This window comes from Schistocerca americana, chromosome 3 (assembly GCF_021461395.2).
Source record: "Schistocerca americana isolate TAMUIC-IGC-003095 chromosome 3, iqSchAmer2.1, whole genome shotgun sequence".
NCBI lineage: Eukaryota > Metazoa > Arthropoda > Insecta > Orthoptera > Acrididae > Schistocerca > Schistocerca americana.
Window position 1 is genome coordinate 698,564,845 of NC_060121.1, and position 18,146 is coordinate 698,582,990.

Below are 18,146 nucleotides of genomic sequence, written 5' to 3' on the forward strand. Positions count from 1 at the left end.
ATTCCACTTTTATGATTCCCATATGAGTATTTCGATAGCCAAAAGAACCCGTTAGTGTGAAACTATCGGGAACTGCATTATATCAAACTGCAAGAACTTGAGACAATACGTGAACTCTTCTCTTCACTGGGTGACCTATTACTGTTATTTAGCATTCTCTCCGTCCTAGTCGTAAATCAAATGGTACTTCAGGGGCGCTTTCCGCTATTCTTGACAAACATCAGTAACCTGTAATCACTTCACAACTGCGTGATGATAATGGTTCAGGTTGTCAGTAGTTGTGGTGGTGTTATGGTGTCAAACTGCTTACAGTAACGTTAATGGTGGCGCACATAATTTAGCGCTAACTACCTACTTATGTAAAGATAGTGTTGTGTCGTCATCGCTAGTCTTTATTTGGCCTCAGCTTGAGTAATCCGACAGTGTAGCGTGATGGTTTACTTCCCACCATACGTTTTCTATATTCGTCCAAAGGTCGTTTGCATTTGTAGGGATACATGGCAATGACCTTGTTACCTCTGCCCACATATTCTCTATCTGGTTGATGTTTGGTGATCGTGTAACAAACGGCAACAGCTTTATCCTCTCTTGGCCCTGAAACCAATCTCGCACTGCTCTACTATGATGGATGGGTCTCCGCTCCTGTAAATACATTTTTATGTCGTTAGTTCATATATTTATATTTAAATAACGTATTTGTAATAAGCACATTGGATTATTATTTTCCACAGTGTTTAAGAATTCATTCCCTGTCATAGATAACTGATCTGGATTCAACAGTCCGATTAAGAATGTGCTTCACCCAGTCTATCATATGATGAGAGTCGTAGTCGGATAGCCACATTAAGACTGACTGGCTGAATCCGATTAGGACGATCTTGTGTCGAAATGAAATTACAGAAATCGGATAATTTGAACGTCTGTATTGCAACAATGCTACGCACATAAATTCCTATGATGGAGTAACAGCTAGCAACTGTCTAAGAAAAAGTGAGAAATATGTCTACTAGCAGCAATGTAACGTGATTATAACCCATATTTATGTGATGGAAATACTGAATCGAACAATACACATCTATTTCAGTCGAGGGAAGATACACCATATCGGATTTGCTGATAACATAATGACAATAATAATAATAATAATAAAAATCCCATACGGCCAATAGGGGAAACCCTCCCCCATATGGGTGGTACTGAGGAAATCAAATACTTGTGGTGAGCCAAATACTAACACAGTCCTGAACGGCTACTCAATCCGTTGAACCCAAAATCCAGACACATCTGAGTGAAAATCACCGCTACTCTGGTCACCGTCTGTTAGCTCAATGAGCTTGGCTGAAAATATTTGCTTCCAAAGGCTTCAACACCCTCTGGTCCTGTCCGGTCCTGGTATCACCCAGGCCAAACCAATGAAACACAAGAAAACATGAACTATGCAAGCAAAGCTAACTTTACCCCAGGTGGTACACAACTTGGCCACCGATAGGAGGCAGTTGGATTTTCGCACTCTGGGCAGTCCAGGTTAGCATGGCAGAGAATATCGAAGATCTCTGGCAAATTTCCCTACAAGCAGAAAACATTCATTCGAAAACTAAACATCGATACATTGATCCAAACAAGAAACCTAAATAATCTCACAAAAGAAATCGTCCGCCAAAAAATTCTCATCCTTGCTCTTCAAGAACCACGATTAATTGACAACTAAAACTTTCATTACGGAAACCATGGCATCTTCAAGATACAACAAAAGGTAGCGAAACTCGCACCAATCTTCGGCATTGCATTTCTCGAACACTGATCTATCAACAACTCTGTCGAAAAATCACACCCATCAACAATTGAGTAATGACTATGCTCATTCAGAGCCCCTATAAAAAATATACACTCATAAATGCACATGCCCCCACCAACATCGAAAATAAGGAAGGCACCGAAAATGTCGAAAAATTGTGGAACACACTCGAAAATACTATGAGCAAAATTCACCGAGATGACGTGAAAATACTAATGGGAGACTTCAACTCTCTAATTGGGACAGAAAAAACCTGTAGAAAAATCATTGGTACAAATTCAACACACCGAAACGCTTAGACCAACGGCACACATCTGACTGACATTTGCCAACAATTCAACCACAAAAGAATGTCTTCACACTTTAGGAAGTAGCCTGTTCCCAAGAAACATGGTTGGCTACCAGGAGCAAGCTGCTTTCGTTCGCCTTTCGAGACTCGCTGAAAGCCAGATTTTTAATTCTTTTGTAGCAGAGCTACAAGCAGGCAGATACAAACGCAATAAGGGAATCGTAAGACAACGCGACTTGCTACTTTGAGTAACCCTTAGTGTCAGAGCGAAAACCTTACGGTACTGCCAAATTCATAATGACGACATATTTTTTGTTGTTGTGAATACATAATTATATCTATGAAATGCCACTTTTCATAATAATTGCGGATGATACAGGAAATGAAGTAAATACGGATCTTTTCGAAGTCAAAAGTCGGTAATGTCCTACTAATTCGTATTAAAATAGTCTCAATCGTCTTACAGATACTTAATGCTTTATTAAGATAGTCTGCCGTCGTGATGTTTCTGTAGTAAGCTGAATTTAATTTGTATTAGTACAGTGAATATTTTAATTGAATTTTCCATTAGTTTACTAAACGCAACAGTAATCATCAAAGAGAAATTAATCAGCAAAAGAATTTTCTTTCACGATATCTAAAACGATCGGACAATGCTAAAGTTGTTTACAAATTCTACGCCAGTAGACACCTACTGGTTCCAACGATATCATTATACCAGAGTAGTTTTAAGAGTATTTTCGTCTAGAAATGATCGATCAAGAGCGGGAAAGGTAAATCTTTACGAATATATGACGAGAGGGACAAGTGCTTGAGAGAGGACTTCTCTATCATTACAAGTGCCTGAGAGACGACTTTAATTACAATCTCCTGGATAGTTTTGCTTCTCAAATCAAGAAGTGCGTTATCATGCAGTAGCACATGTGATGTAGTTGTGTTGCTCGATTTTCTTACGCTGAGACCGAAAGGTGTCTCAGTTGATGGCAACGATTTCCAACTGTGTTGCATACTGCCCTTGGGGCAGAATTCGTAGCCCAAAACACACTTTTTGAGCTATCAGGTGTAAAATATTATGGTGGTGGTGGTGGTTAATGTTTAACGTCCCGTCGACAGCGAGGCCATTAGAGACGGAGCGCAAGCCCGGGTTACGGAAGGATTGGGAAGGAAAGAGGCCGTGCCCTTTCGAAGGAACCATCCCGGCATTTGCCTGAAATGATTTAGGAAACCACGGAAAACCTAAATCAGGGTGGTTGGAGACGGGATTGAACCGTCGTCCTCCCGATAAAATATTATGTTCACACTACTCTTTGCTCGAGTTTATGTCTTTTGGAGGGGCTCAGCCTTTCATTTCTTCTTAGGAAGTTAGCGATAAAGGCATCATAACATGTCACCAGTAACAGTACTGCATACGAATGGTCAATGAGCGACCTGATGACGTTCAATAATAGTCACTCCGTTGATTTTTGTTGTTTCGAATTAGAGCATGCAGTACTCCTACACCAGACTTCTGAACTTTGCCTGTTGAATGCAAATGTCACATGATGGTAAAATGGTAATCTATCACATATATCAGTAGTCGAGACTTCCTTAATGTGGAAAATCATTCATGCCAGAACAATCTTTGTTGAAACAAGAATATCTTTTTCTGGCGTATTTTTCCCAAAAGCACTCGCTCCATACACAATTCAAATCTTCCTAGCTGCCTCCTCTGCATTCACCCCTCTGTTATACCAAAAGTAAACGTTGTGTTGCAGATGTTACACCTATTTCCATTTGCGACTCAATTTTACGATGCTTAACTGTAGTTCATGATTTTCAAGTATGCAAAATCCAACGCTTAACTGCAAGATGATAACTAGAACTTCAAATTCGAAAATGACAGTTGATACACACACTGACAGCGTCGCGCCGCGTTCACCTGGGCGGCGCCGGATTTCAGGCGGCGGGTGGCGTCTGGCCGGTGGCCGGTAGCCGCTTCAGCGCGAGGAAACGCTCGAGCGTAAGCTGTTGCGACGCAGCCACGAGCTGTCCTGCGGAATTGTTTCTGGAATACTTGTTATTGCTGGTGGGTAGAATGTTAAGCGAATTATCTTCGATGTTCAGTTAGACTCATAACTTTAGACCGACTGTGGTAAAAAAAAAAAAAATTACAGTTGGACGCGAACATGCGACTATAAGCTTAGAACGCACGACGCTTGCCACTAGACCACAGGCTCACGTAGTCCGACAACGTCTCGGAAGTAGACAATACTTCCTCCTAACACTTCCACATCTTACAGTGTTGCCTGATTGTGCATATGGCTGGACTTAGAGTTGTCAGGGGCGGTCAGTTTTATTGGCCACCTTAAGTGAATGACTCGGACTTAGTCTCTGTGGCGGTCGGCCGGCGGTCAGTTTTATTGTCTAAGACTGTACATTCTTACAGTACCAAAACGATAAATGACATTCATTACTCCACATTCAGGTCGTCTTTGACTCAATAAAGTATTGCACAATGCTGCAAAAAAATCTGATCATTTACCCAGTGATATAAAATGTCTAACAGACAGCAAAGTAAAATCTTAAAACAAACTGAGATAGATTCTCTGTGACATCTTCTATCCTATATGAGATTACTGTTACTGCCATGTGTAAAAGGTGGTGGATAGGAATTACTAAATGACATCTGTATACCTTTTTCTTTTAATAAAAAAAATAAGAAACTTGGAAATGTCCAGAAAGTAACCATATGTACAAATGAAGTAACTAGTTAACCGTGAAAACAATGATGTCTTCTGTGATACACATCATGGTTTTTCAAAAGCAAGCTCCACTACAAATATGACAAGCATTTAATATCAAAAGGAAATTAGTGGTTTGATTAATAATGGTTCTGTGAGAATAGATATCTCCCCAAGTGAAACACAATAGGTACTCTTCGGAATCTGCAGACGATGACCTCTAACTGTTCTTTGATATTGTTGTTGTTCTGAGTTGTTTTCTGTTGATAATAATGTCGAGATAAATCACATTTATTAGACTTAAATGATTTGGAACTTGCAGAGGGGGACTATATATTAGAAAAGGAAGACAGAAGAGCGAAACAACACAAAAGAAAAGGGGGTGGGTCCGAAAAGTGTCATTATGTGGTACAGAAGGGGAATTTTGCACACTATACCGAGTTGACAGAAAATCCTAGGAAATTCTGGTCTTACATTAAATCAGTAAGTGGCTCGAAACAGCATATCCAGACACTCCGGGATGATGATGGCATTGAAACAGAGGATGACGCGCGTAAAGCTGAAATACTAAACACCTTTTTCCAAAGCTGTTTCACAGAGGAAGACCGCACGGCAGTTCCTTCTCTAAATCCCCGCACAAACGAAAAAATGGCTGACATCGAAATAAGTGTCCAAGGAATAGAAAAGCAACTGGAATCACTCAACAGAGGAAAGTCCATTGGACCTGACAGGATACCAATTCGATTCTACACAGAGTACGCGAAATAACTTGCCCCCCTTCTAACAGCCATGTACCTCAGGTCTCTAGACGAATGGAAGGTTCCAAATGATTGGAAAAGAGCACAGGTAGTTCCAGTTTTCAAGAAGGGTCGTCGAGCAGATGTGCAAAACTATAGGCCTATATCTCTGACATCGGTCTGTTGTAGAATTTTAGAACATGTTTTTTGCCCGTGTATCATGTTATTTCTGGAAACCCAGAATCTACAATGTAGGAATCAACATGGATACCGGAAACAGCGATCGTTTGAGACCCAACTCGCTTTATTTGTTCATGAGACCCAGAAAATATTAGATACAGGCTCCCAGGTAGATGCCATTTTCCTTGACTTCCGGAAGACGTTCGATACAGTTCCGCACTGTCGCCTGATAGACAAAGTAAGAGCCTACGGAATATCAGACCAGCAGTGTGGCTGGATTGATGAGTTTTTAGCAAACAGAACACAGCATGTTGTTCTCAATGGAGAGAGGTCTACAGACGTTAAAGTAACCTCTGGCGTGCCACAGGGGAATGTTATGGGACCATTGCTTTTCACAATATATAAAAATGACCTAGTAGATAGCGTCGGAAGTTCCATGCGGTTTTTCGCAGATGATGCTGTAGTATACAGAGAAGTTGCAGCATTAGAAAATTGTAGCGAAATGCTGGAAGATCTGCAGCGGATAGGCACTTGTTGCAGGGAGTGGCAACTGACCCTTCACATAGACAAATGTAATGTATTTCGAATACATAGAAAGAAGGATCCTTTATTGTATGATTATATGACAGCGGAACAAACACAGGTAGCAGTTACTTCTGTAAAATATCTGGGAGTATGTGTATGGAACGATTTGAAGTGGAATAATCATATAAAATTAGTTGGTAGTAAGACGGGTACCAGGTTGAGATTCATTAGAAGAGTCCTTAGAAAATGTAGACCATCAACAAAGCAGGTGGCTTACAAAACACTCGTTCGACCTATACTTGAGTATTGCTCATCAGTGTGGGATCTGTACCAGGTTGGGTTGACAGAGGAGATAGACAAGATCCAAAGAAGAGCAGCGCATTTCGTCACAGGGTTATTTGGTAAGCGTGATAGCGTTACGGAGATGTTTAGCAAACTCAAGTGGCAGACTCTGCAAGAGAGGCGCTCTGCATCGCGGTGAAGCTTGCTGTCCAGGTTTAGAGAGGGAGCGTTTCTGGATGAGGTATCGAATATATTGCTTCCCCCTACTTATACCTCCTGGGGAGATAACGAATGTAAAATTGGAGAGATTCGAGCTCGCACAGAGGCTTTCCGGCAGTTGTTCTTCCCACAAATGATACGTGACTGGAACAGGAAAGGGAGGTAATGACAGTAGCACTCCACCACGCGCCGTCGGGTGGCTTGTGGAGTGTAAATGCAGATGTAGATGTAGACATACAAGGAACTCAAGGAAGAGGAATCTGCATTTTACAAGTATTTTAGAAATTACTCCAAGAGTTACTAAAAGGAAGGCAGTGTTATGAGCTGCCATCACAGTCTGTGAAAAATTGGTCTGTTTAAGATTATTGGTAGTTGCCTGTTCAGTGCAAGTTTTTGTGTAATAGTCATATCTCTCAATACATTTTCCTTCAAAATTTGTAGGTTTTCTTGACATCTTGCATTTGGCTTTTGAGAGTTAAAGTGGGTTATTTTTACTGAGGTTAGCCAGAGAAAGCACATAAATATTGACCAGTGATGCTTGCAAAACAGAGAGCTACTTAACAATAAGTACGCCTGCCACAAATACATATTTAAGCAAACAACTGTAATACATGACTTGATGCATACTTCATGAGACAGCATTTTGTCACAGTCACAGTGTCTAAAGGTTTCAGTCTATTTCTTCATGAAACATTACAAATGCCTGTCAATATACAAATAATCAATCTGATTCTACCCACAGCACATTTCTCACTTCAATTTGCAGTCACATTACAATCGATGTCATTGTAAAATATTGAAAATGGTACTGGTATGTATAAGTATCCACTTTGCAAATGTAATAGATTTAGCAAATAATTCAGTACACTTGTGTCATACAACTGAGACTGCTGCCTCACTGCTTCAATTAATCTTTTATCATTGATTATAAAATTATAAATTTTAACAAAAGAAATAACGAAACAAAACGATTTATAACTAATAACAAAAATAAGGAATATCAGACAGCTGATATCAACCACAACAAAACGAAATGTGGAGATGTGTACATGGCCGTGTATTGGGAGGAAATGAGCTTGCACTCATGAGATCAACAATGGACAGATGATGTCTGACATCAAAACTTTCTTCCTGAGAAACCTTGATGGTGCCTTGATGTGAGATGATGGAACAAACAGCTGGTGTGAATGCCGCCATTTGAAATGCATTTCAGGAGGTTTTGATTTGACATGATGTAATGTGAGTAACTGCCAGCGTACATTGGCCTTGAGTCTAAAATACTTCACAAACAGAAAGTACAGTCGCTTTTTGTGTTATTTTTCAGAGTCAGGGAAGACACAGCGAAATTGTCACTTACGATTGGCGATGAGATCCTGTAGTTACAATAAGAGATTACATTTGTTGAAGTTTCTATGCCAAGGAGTGGCGACAGCTCAGGTACAGTGAAGTTAGTTGCTCTGGCGATATCTTCAGTGCCACGAATGCATCCACACTTTGATGCTGTTTGCCAGCCATCTCACCAATGTTGCCCACGCTGTGGTTACGGTTTAGAGCCCTGCCGTTTTCGTCTGTGCAACCTGAGATTTGGTTCACGAGTTTAGATAGTATTTTCGCCCAGCAGGAGATCACAGAAGACCAGGAGCAATTTACATTGGCAGTTGTAATTTGCACCAGAAAGGAAACTCCATAGTTACAGATATTATTCTGCAGCCTCCACACTGACCAACTCGCCACATACTTAAGACAGTGTTAATCATTCGTTGCACCAAGTCACCCAGGCAAAAGCTGAAGAAATGATGTATCATGAGCGAAGTTGTGACAGAATCGCACAGGAGTCCAGAGACACTCACGAGCTATAGTGGAAATTTGTGTGGTCTCTGAAGAGTTGCTACAGCACATCTGGCAACAGCAACTGCCTCCACGGGTGAAGTTAACCCTGATAACACATGAGGGGCAATCCTTCGATAAATCGTTGCCAGCAGCTGCTCATGCACACAGCACATTAAACTCAGCAGTTCTAGCAGCTGTAGCAGTGACAGAGACTATTGTTGAATATTATAGTCAGGCATCAGAGGCATGAGAAGTACAGATACATTGTTGTGCAGGAGAATTATTTTGGCGAATGCTGAATAGGGTCGGATATCATCAAGATTTACAAATCACGCTGGAAAAGGTGGTCGACAGATTGCAGGCAACAGAGCCTTAGATGGGTTCAGATAGATGGGCGTGGACACAATGTTCTACTTATCTGTCAGCTCAGAACCACACAAATTCAACATGCCACACTAATCATCTGTTGGTATCATAGACAGTTTGGACCACAGGCTACGAATTGTACGAGGCTGTATGATTACCCAAATGGCAAGTGTAGTCCACAATAGGCACCATACAGTGTGGCACCTCCAGGCAGCGCCAACGGAATATGTCACGCCGACTAGCAGTAGTTCCCATACCACAGTGCAATATTAATGTTCATTTGTTGACTGCAGAACCAGCTGTCCTTGCAAAATCACAGTGGCTCGACAAGAAAGGCGTCGGAACATTGCACTGCCATGCACGTTGCTGATAGACAATCTGGGTTAGTATTTCTGGTGGACACTGGTTTGGAAGTCAGCAGTCTGTCGACCACGTCCTCATATGCATTGAACATGGCAGTGCTGAAGCCACTCCACCTATCAGTCCTATTAGAAATCAATAATTCTAGTGTCAGGATGCTGGGTCGAAAGGAGCTGGCAATTAACATCAGTTGTGCTACTCCTTTAAAGAGGACATTTGTAGCGGCAAACATTTCCCCACCTATCTTAGGAGCAGATTTCCTTGAAAATTTGCACTGTCAGTGTTTTTGTCTAAGGCCCAGCCCATAAGTGGATCCAGCAACAACAAAGTAAGTGAGGTTTTAAACAATTTTACAGATGGTAGGATATGTCGTGCCAGCAATATACATCAACAGCCTATTCTACAGATATCAACACCACAGCACAGCATAAACCACAAGATGTTACATTACATACACACAATCCCAGGGCCACCGGTTGCGTGGTGTGTCTGTAGAATTGCACCAGATAAAGTTATGGAAATTAAAACAGTTTATGAAGAGATGTTGCATTGTGGTGTCATGTGGCATTCAGACAGTTCCTGGGCTACTCCACAACATTTTGCCAGGAGGAAAGATGGTGCATGGAGTCCTTGCAGGGATTACTAGGGATTAAATGCCAAGACCATTCCAGACAAACATCCTATTCCACCTATTCAAAAATTCACTTATGCCTTGGGCAGCACAACAGTGTTTACAATCCTGGATTGTCGCAAGACCTATAACCAGATTCCTGCAGCACATTTCGATACTCCAAGATAGCGGCGATAACGGTTTTCAACCTTTTCGAGTTCTTGTGCTTGCCTTTCAGGCATAAAAATGCGGCTCATACCTGGTAAAGGCCCATTGACAAAGTGCTGTTGGGACTGCCATTTTTTTCGAATCTGAACGACGTTTTGATGCACTCTGCTGATGCACAATCACATGTAGGCATTTGGATGAAATATAAAAAAGTTACAAGACTATGGTGCGATACTGGACAAAGGCTAGTGCATGGTAGGTAAAAGTGAAGTGACCCTTCTCAGTTACAGAGTTTCACGCGATGGAATCGCCCTGTTCCTGGGAAAGTTGGGCTTGTTACGAGAATTCCCACACCCAGGAATTACCGACAGCTACGAGAGCTGTTAGGCATGGTGAATTTTTATAGCCGCCATTTACCAGCAATAGTGGCTATTCAGGCACGTTTTATGATCATGCTTGCTGGGTGTTACAATAAAGGCAAGCATTTACTGAAGTGGACAATGGAGATGAACCAGTTCTTCCGCACTTTGCAGAACAGTCTTGAGGAAGTACTGTCGCTCGCCCACCTTTTACCAGCCACATCATTAACTAGGTGGTTGACGCCAGTCGGACTGCACTACACCAGTTGTTTGCAGACATAACGTTTTTTCCCAATAAAGCTACTTCAATGGCAGACAAAGTGGAGAGCCCACAATAGGGAACTGTTGGTAATTTATGAGAACGTGAAGCACTTTCATCCTCATGTCGAAGCTTGTTCAATGACGATTTACACAGACCACAAGCAGATTGTACCCACAGTCCAGAATGCAAGCGGTAAGTGCTAACCTTGACAGTTCAGGTACATCGATTTTGCTAGCCAGTTCACAACAGATGTTCGACATATTCGAGGTGCTGAAAACGTAGTGGCTGACTACTTCTCCCATGTGGGTGGTGCAGTTGCAAACCTGAAGTACAAAGACCTCATCAAGACCCTAATGGCAGATCATCAGCTACATGACTTACTGACGGATCAGTCTTCAAGTTTTTGATTCCAGCAGGTCGAGCTACCAACTTGTGTTGACAAGTTATGGTGTGATGTCTCTTGGCAGGCACTGTGTCCCTATATCACACCACAACTTTGCAAGATATTGTTCGACAGCGTGCACAATCTGGTGCACCCAGGGGCGACCACCATTGATAAGATGATAATGGGATGTTTTGAGTGGATATCAGTTAAGAAAGATGCCCAAACCTGCCATCACTGTTAACGGTGTAAAGTGGGATGTCATGTCCATGCATTTTTCACATCTACCAGCTAAATTTGGACATATCCACCTCGACACAGTGGGTCCCCTACCACCTTCTGACAGGTACAGATAATTGCTCACTTCGGTAGATAGGTGCTCAAGAAGGGCGGAGGTAACACCACTAGTGGGCACATCTGCAAAGGCACCATCACACATTGGTTGGCGTGCTTTGCCTGTCCCCTGCATACTACAAAATCTAGGACAGGAAGTATACATTCAGCATGTTCAGAGAGCTGGTTGAACTGTGCCGATTCCAGCACCACCAGACCACCAGTTACCACCCAGCCAGCATATCATTGCTGGTACGCTGGAGAGGTGGCACCACATGCTGAAAGTAGCCCTTACATGCCTCCAAGAACGTTGGACTGAAGAGCTCCGTCTGGTACTGTTGCAGTTATGGACAGTTTACGACGCTTATAGCGGCACCTCAGTGGCTGAGATAGTATACAGAGAGCTGAGAACGATCCCTGAGGAGCCTCTCACCTCTGCACCATTGCTAGTACAGAGGATTTGGGGTCACATGGCAAAGATTAAACAAGCACCAGCTGTGCATCATGGTTCACAAACTGTATCCTTGCACAATGTGCTAGCAGATCGTTGGCACATCATGCTCCTCACTGATTTCGTGTGGACGCCTCTTCAGTCCCTATGTATGGGACCCTATAGGGTTTTGCAGTGAAGTGAACACACATTTGAGATTCTGAAAAATGGGAAGGATAGCAATGTATCAGTAGAAAGACTAAAACCAGCGTGAGTGATACCGGCTCCAGATTCAGATGACGAGGTGAGCAACACAGGGGTCCATGGGGACAATGCTTCCACAATGACGCAGCCAGCAGACGACAGACCTAGCCCTCAGCAACTAACACCTGTCTCAGAGGTGATCACTCCACTTGCCAAGTCATCACAGCCGAAGATGGTTTGCACAAGAGCTGGCAGAGTTGTCAATTTCTAGTACCTCTATAATCCTGGTGCTCTCCACTTTAGAGGTAGGTATGTGTGGGAATAAGTATCTCCCCAAGTGAAGTGCAATAGATACTCTTTGGAATGTGCAAAAAGTGAATTATAATTGTTCTTTGATTGTGTTGTTGTTCTGAGTTGCTTTCTGTTGATCATAAAGTCATGATATCTTATGTGTGGCTACTGTAATTTACCTACAGCTATAATGCCTTGCGAACTCATAAAACATTTTGTTAGAACATACTGTAAAGCCTTTCTCAACAAACTAAAAACACTATGCTGTTTGGAGGCTACACTAACAAATCTTTTCTCAGAAGCAGAAAACAGATCGAATCGAATATAGATCATGCACACACAAGCATGTGACAATACTCTTCAGACATTACCACACACAGCATTTTTTATTCACAGCATAACACGTATGAATCCATGTTTCGTCTGTTGTCATAACAGATATCCCTTTCTGGCTACGATTCACTGGAGTTCCAAAGAGCTGCTGATTTGTAGCATATCAAACTTATAAATTAAAGGAGAATCAGCAAGTTTAGTATAAAGTGATTTGTTTACTATTCTGTAAAGTACTGTAGTAGGCATAAGTTATTTGTTTAATGTACTGTAAAATGTTGCAGCAGGCGTAAATGTAGCCCCCACTGCGTCTGCTGATCTCTGACAAGGTATGAGGCAGTTACTATTCGCCGTGACTCCTGTCAAAAGATTAGAAGTTGCTGTGAATGGGTGTGTTGGGAGGGCTACCAAGAGTTGTGTACAAGAGGTATCAAAGGTATGTCAAGTACAATCCTATCCTGTGGCCACAGTCTCACCTTCAGGAAATAAAGGCCCCATATTAACGGTCCACCTTACTGTGAGTGGCGTCTCAGAGGTGGGTCTGGATGTCCTGTACAGGAGAGACAGAGATCAGTTAGAACTCAAAATATTGCACTCGCGCAACTAAACATAAGGTTAGGGGTGCTGTCTTCCACTACAACCGAAACTGAGCCAGTGAGACTCGCTTCATCTGTTGGGAAACCTGCTGTGTGCTGTGTCAATAGCTAGTGAAGACAAAGGGATATGGTCTATTAATCGTCAGCAGATAAAATGTATGGTGAATAATGGTATCCTGTAGGGAAATGTCAGCAGGGATGGGAAGGAACATCAAATGCACTCAATTTGTGTGTCTAGAAACAAATCCATTCAACTTATTGAAGATGCTATTCCGGCAGCCATTGAGGGAACAGCGTACAACCAGCTACAGATTTTGGCGGACGTTGGAACAAACAATACCCGTCGTCAGGGCTCTGGGGTCATAACTTGGATCAATCCAGCGATTAACAGAGAGAGGTGAGAATATGCCAGCCTTTCTCAAGAAGTTCAAACGAAGCTCACAATCTGCAGCATTGTCCTCAGACCAGATCGTGGGCTTCTGGGGCTGAGTCGAATGGAAGGCTTCAACCAGAGCATCTAAAAGTTCGGTGACAAACTGGACTGTGACTTCCTAGACTTGCACCATAGGTTTGACAGTTTTAGGATCCACCTAAATGATTCAGGTGTGCGCTGCATATCAAGTAGCTGGCTTTTTTTTATTTTATTTTTTTAAGAACAGGCTACTCTCCACCCAATCCAGATAACGATACCTGTAAGAAACCCTATAAATATCAGTGTAAGTTCCATATAAATACCTACTGCAGGTGAGACAATTAAAATCCTATTGGTTAACTGCCGATGCATTCACAAGAAGGTGCGAGAGTTTAAAACGCTCCTAAAAAGCACTGAAGCTCACATAACACTAGGCACATCATTAAGTTGACAGCAATGAGATCGTTGGGGAAAAATTAAGCAAATACCGAAAGGATAGGGAAATGGATAATGAAGGTGATGCATTTGTCACAGTAGACAAGAAACTCAAATCCACTGATATAGAAACTGAAGCTACACGAGAGACCATTTTGGTAAGATTCAATACCAGGTGTGGGCATAACGTTATAACTGAGTCCTACTGACAACCAGACTCACCTCCTGATGTAACCAAAAACTTTAGAGATCTCAGTTCGCTTGTACATAAGTTCCCTAATCATACTGTAATCGTTGGAGGAAACTCGCCAATATATACGCTGGTTCGCTAGAAAAGCACAGGCGCCAAAGGGTAGGGCTATAACGTCACCATAGACGAATCATGGAGCACGCCGGATACAGCGCACCCTGCAGGAGAAATAGGCCAGGGTCTTCATATGCGCGACACGGAAAAAGCGTGGCCGCATACCACGGTGCAGCGCGCACCACGCGATCAGTTTGTTGGTAACGAGTTTAAAGCCTAGTTTACACGACGACATTGGGTTGCGCCACTTGTTGTGTGGAACGAGTTGCACGCAAATGGTTTCATATTTGACTGTAGGCGCAGTGAAACCAGTATACACTTCAGTTTCGTCGTTTTGTGGGTTCCTGAACCGTGTCTGAATTTGAAGTTTTGGCAGCTGCATATCGCACGAATTGTGATGGAGTTAAATCTTGTTGCATGGAATCGCTGCATAAGAAAAAAAAATAAAAAATGTGTTTCGATTCGTGACTTTATGAAGAAAAGACCTCAGATCGATTGCTGAGCATCCTTGCTGAAATAATTTGTAATGGAAGACCGAAGAAATTCTTCTAATTATCCTAGAATGTTACCAGAACTGTTAACGTTTCTTTTAAATAGAGTTAATTATGCGATAAGGAATAAAGATATTCTAATGAATGAAGCGCTGTCGCCAGAACTGAAATTACATATCACATTGCATGCATTACAACCAAGAACACTTAGTATGCTATAAGATGTGGTTTTAGTTGGTGATGACGCTTTTTCATTAACACCAATAGTCATTAGCGGTAATAATTATTAACATTAATAGCAGTAATTATTCGAAGCAGGCCGAATTAAGAAGATAATGGTTTGCAAACTACTCTCTTGAAGATAGACCTGTACAGTGGCAATATTTCAAAATTCAAACATGTGTGAATGGGGCGCACTTCTGCGATGTTTTAAATAGATGAATATTGAATAAAGTATGTAGCTTCTTGATTTGTGTAGCCTTCCATTATGTCAACAATATTCCATAAGAAATAGAGTCGGCCAACTCGAATGATGGGATTTTAGTCTTTTAAACAAGAGCATTTCTACAGTTAGAATTACATTTGCTTGTTTTTTCTTAATTCAGTTGTATAGGTGCTCCTAATTCAATAAATATTGCCCTGCAGCTTAGATATTGTCAAACTATCTACGTTCTAATCGCAAGTGATGGTCTCAGAAGTAGCAGTATGTTGCTTATTTTTTAAATCAGCACCACCAAAATCCCACAGACACCCATGCAAAGCATAGATATCCAAAAAGGCAACATGATTCTCCGTTCCCGACTTCATATTTCAGTTTGTATACACTCTACGAACACACATAACCTCAAAACTCAAGCAACTAGTGTCGCCAAAGTTGGAACACGCTGAAAGTGTTTAGTTTCACGGACGAGTTGCACAAACGCGCTGCACGCATGCGCAGTGGCGGGTAGCACAGTTGCCTGCAACCTAGTGTCGTCATGTAAACTAGGCTTAAGTGTGTGGACTCCGATTCCTGGTCTGTGTTGACTCGGATGCGTTCGTCTGCTGCCGACGATGCCTTAGTAACGTCAGCGCTGGTTCCCATGCCTTTCTGAGGTGAAATCCCGTGTCTCTGTCAACCAGGTCATTACTTATACGTATTTCGACTGCTTCTGTAACGATACGATCCGAGTAGATGGTAGCAGACGAAATGATCTTTTTCTCTCCTTATATCATGCTATATCTGGTGCCAAGACAGTGTTCAGCATCTGCAGACTTTACTGGTTGACCTTGCATGGTGTGACGTCTTGTGCAGAGCATCTATCGGTAACAGCGCGACACATCTGGTCAATGTAAGATCCCCTCTCTGGCACGTGATTCTATATATGCCTGATCACTTTAGACCAAGGTCGTCTTTAACAGAAACCGGCGTCGTTTGAACTCACGATGGAAGGTAGAAGACACATTTTATTTGATGTTTCTTCAACAAGCTGCTGATTTTAAAGGACACACCACCAACATAGGGTTCAAAAACCATCTGCATGGAGTTCTCTGTTTCTTGTGGCTGTTGTTGAGGTTTATTGCATGCAGGTCGAAAGGAATAAGGAATCTGTTTTTTTGTGCAAAAACACAACGAAGATGGCTAAGCTCTACTGATAAGCTCCCTGCATCTCAGATAACTGCAGCTCTATGAACGAAAGTTCATAATACTTTACTGCATTGAGATGGCTGATGACAGCTCGTAGCTCGTTGATATATGCCAGTGTGAGTTGGTTTACGAAACCCACTATGACTCAGGGAACTGTCTTCTTTTCTGCAGGCCAAGACATCTAAGAACAGGAGGTCTCCATTTTTCTCCACTTCAACAGTGAAGCAAGTACCTGGATGTAATACTTAGTAGGTATATGAAATGGAATGATTATATAGGCTGTCATGGCTGAAGCAGGTGGTAGATTTCGGTTTGTTAGCAGAATACCGGGGAAATGCAATCAATCTACAAAGGAGATTGCTTACAGATAATTCATGTGGTACATTCTACAATATTGCTCAAGTGTGTGGGACCTGTAGCAAATAGGAGTAAAGAGGATATTGAATGTACACAGAGGAGGGCACTATGAAATGTCACAGGTTTGTTTGGTCCGTGGGAGAGTGTCACGGATATGCTGAAGAAATTGAACTCACAGACTCTTGAACATAGACGTAAAGTATTTTATGTGTTCCGGTGTAACATCAAGCGCTGGCATGTCGGCCTGAAACGTTGCAGCAGAGAAGGCTGTGAGACAACGTCAGCCAATAGTACACTGACTAGGACCGCATCACGACAGGAGCAGCCCCTACACGAAGAGAATACAAAGCCTCTGTCACAGGATGCGTGTAAATTGCACACCTTTCCGCCAGTGCCCCTAGCGTGCATATCAGTAACTACACTCCTGGAAATTGAAATAAGAACACCGTGAATTCATTGTCCCAGGAAGGGGAAACTTTATTGACACATTCCTGGGGTCAGATACATCACATGATCACACTGACAGAACCACAGGCACATAGACACAGGCAACAGAGCATGCACAATGTCGGCACTAGTACAGTGTATATCCACCTTTAGCAGCAATGCAGGCTGCTATTCTACCATGGAGACGATCGTAGAGATGCTGGATGTAGTCCTGTGTAACGGCTTGCCATGCCATTTCCACCTGGCGCCTCAGTTGGACCAGCGTTCGTGCTGGACGTGCAGACCGCGTGAGACGACGCTTCATCCAGTCCCAAACATGCTCAATGGGGGACAGATCCGGAGATCTTGCTGGCCAGGGTAGTTGACTTACACCTTCTAGAGCACGTTGGGTGGCACGGGATACATGCGGACGTGCATTGTCCTGTTGGAACAGCAAGTTCCCTTGCCGGTCTAGGAATGGTAGAACGATGGGTTCGATGACGGTTTGGATGTACCGTGCACTATTCAGTGTCCCCTCGACGATCACCAGTGGTGTACAGCCAGTGTAGGAGATCGCTCCCCACACCATGATGCCGGGTGTTGGCCCTGTGTGCCTCAGTCGTATGCAGTCCTGATTGTGGCGCTCACCTGCACGGCGCCAAACACGCATACGACCATCATTGGCACCAAGGCAGAAGCGACTCTCATCGCTGAAGACGACACGTCTCCATTCGTCCCTCCATTCACGCCTGTCGCGACACCACTGGAGGCGGACTGCACGATGTTGGGGCGTGAGCGGAAGACGGCCTAACGGTGTGCGGGACCG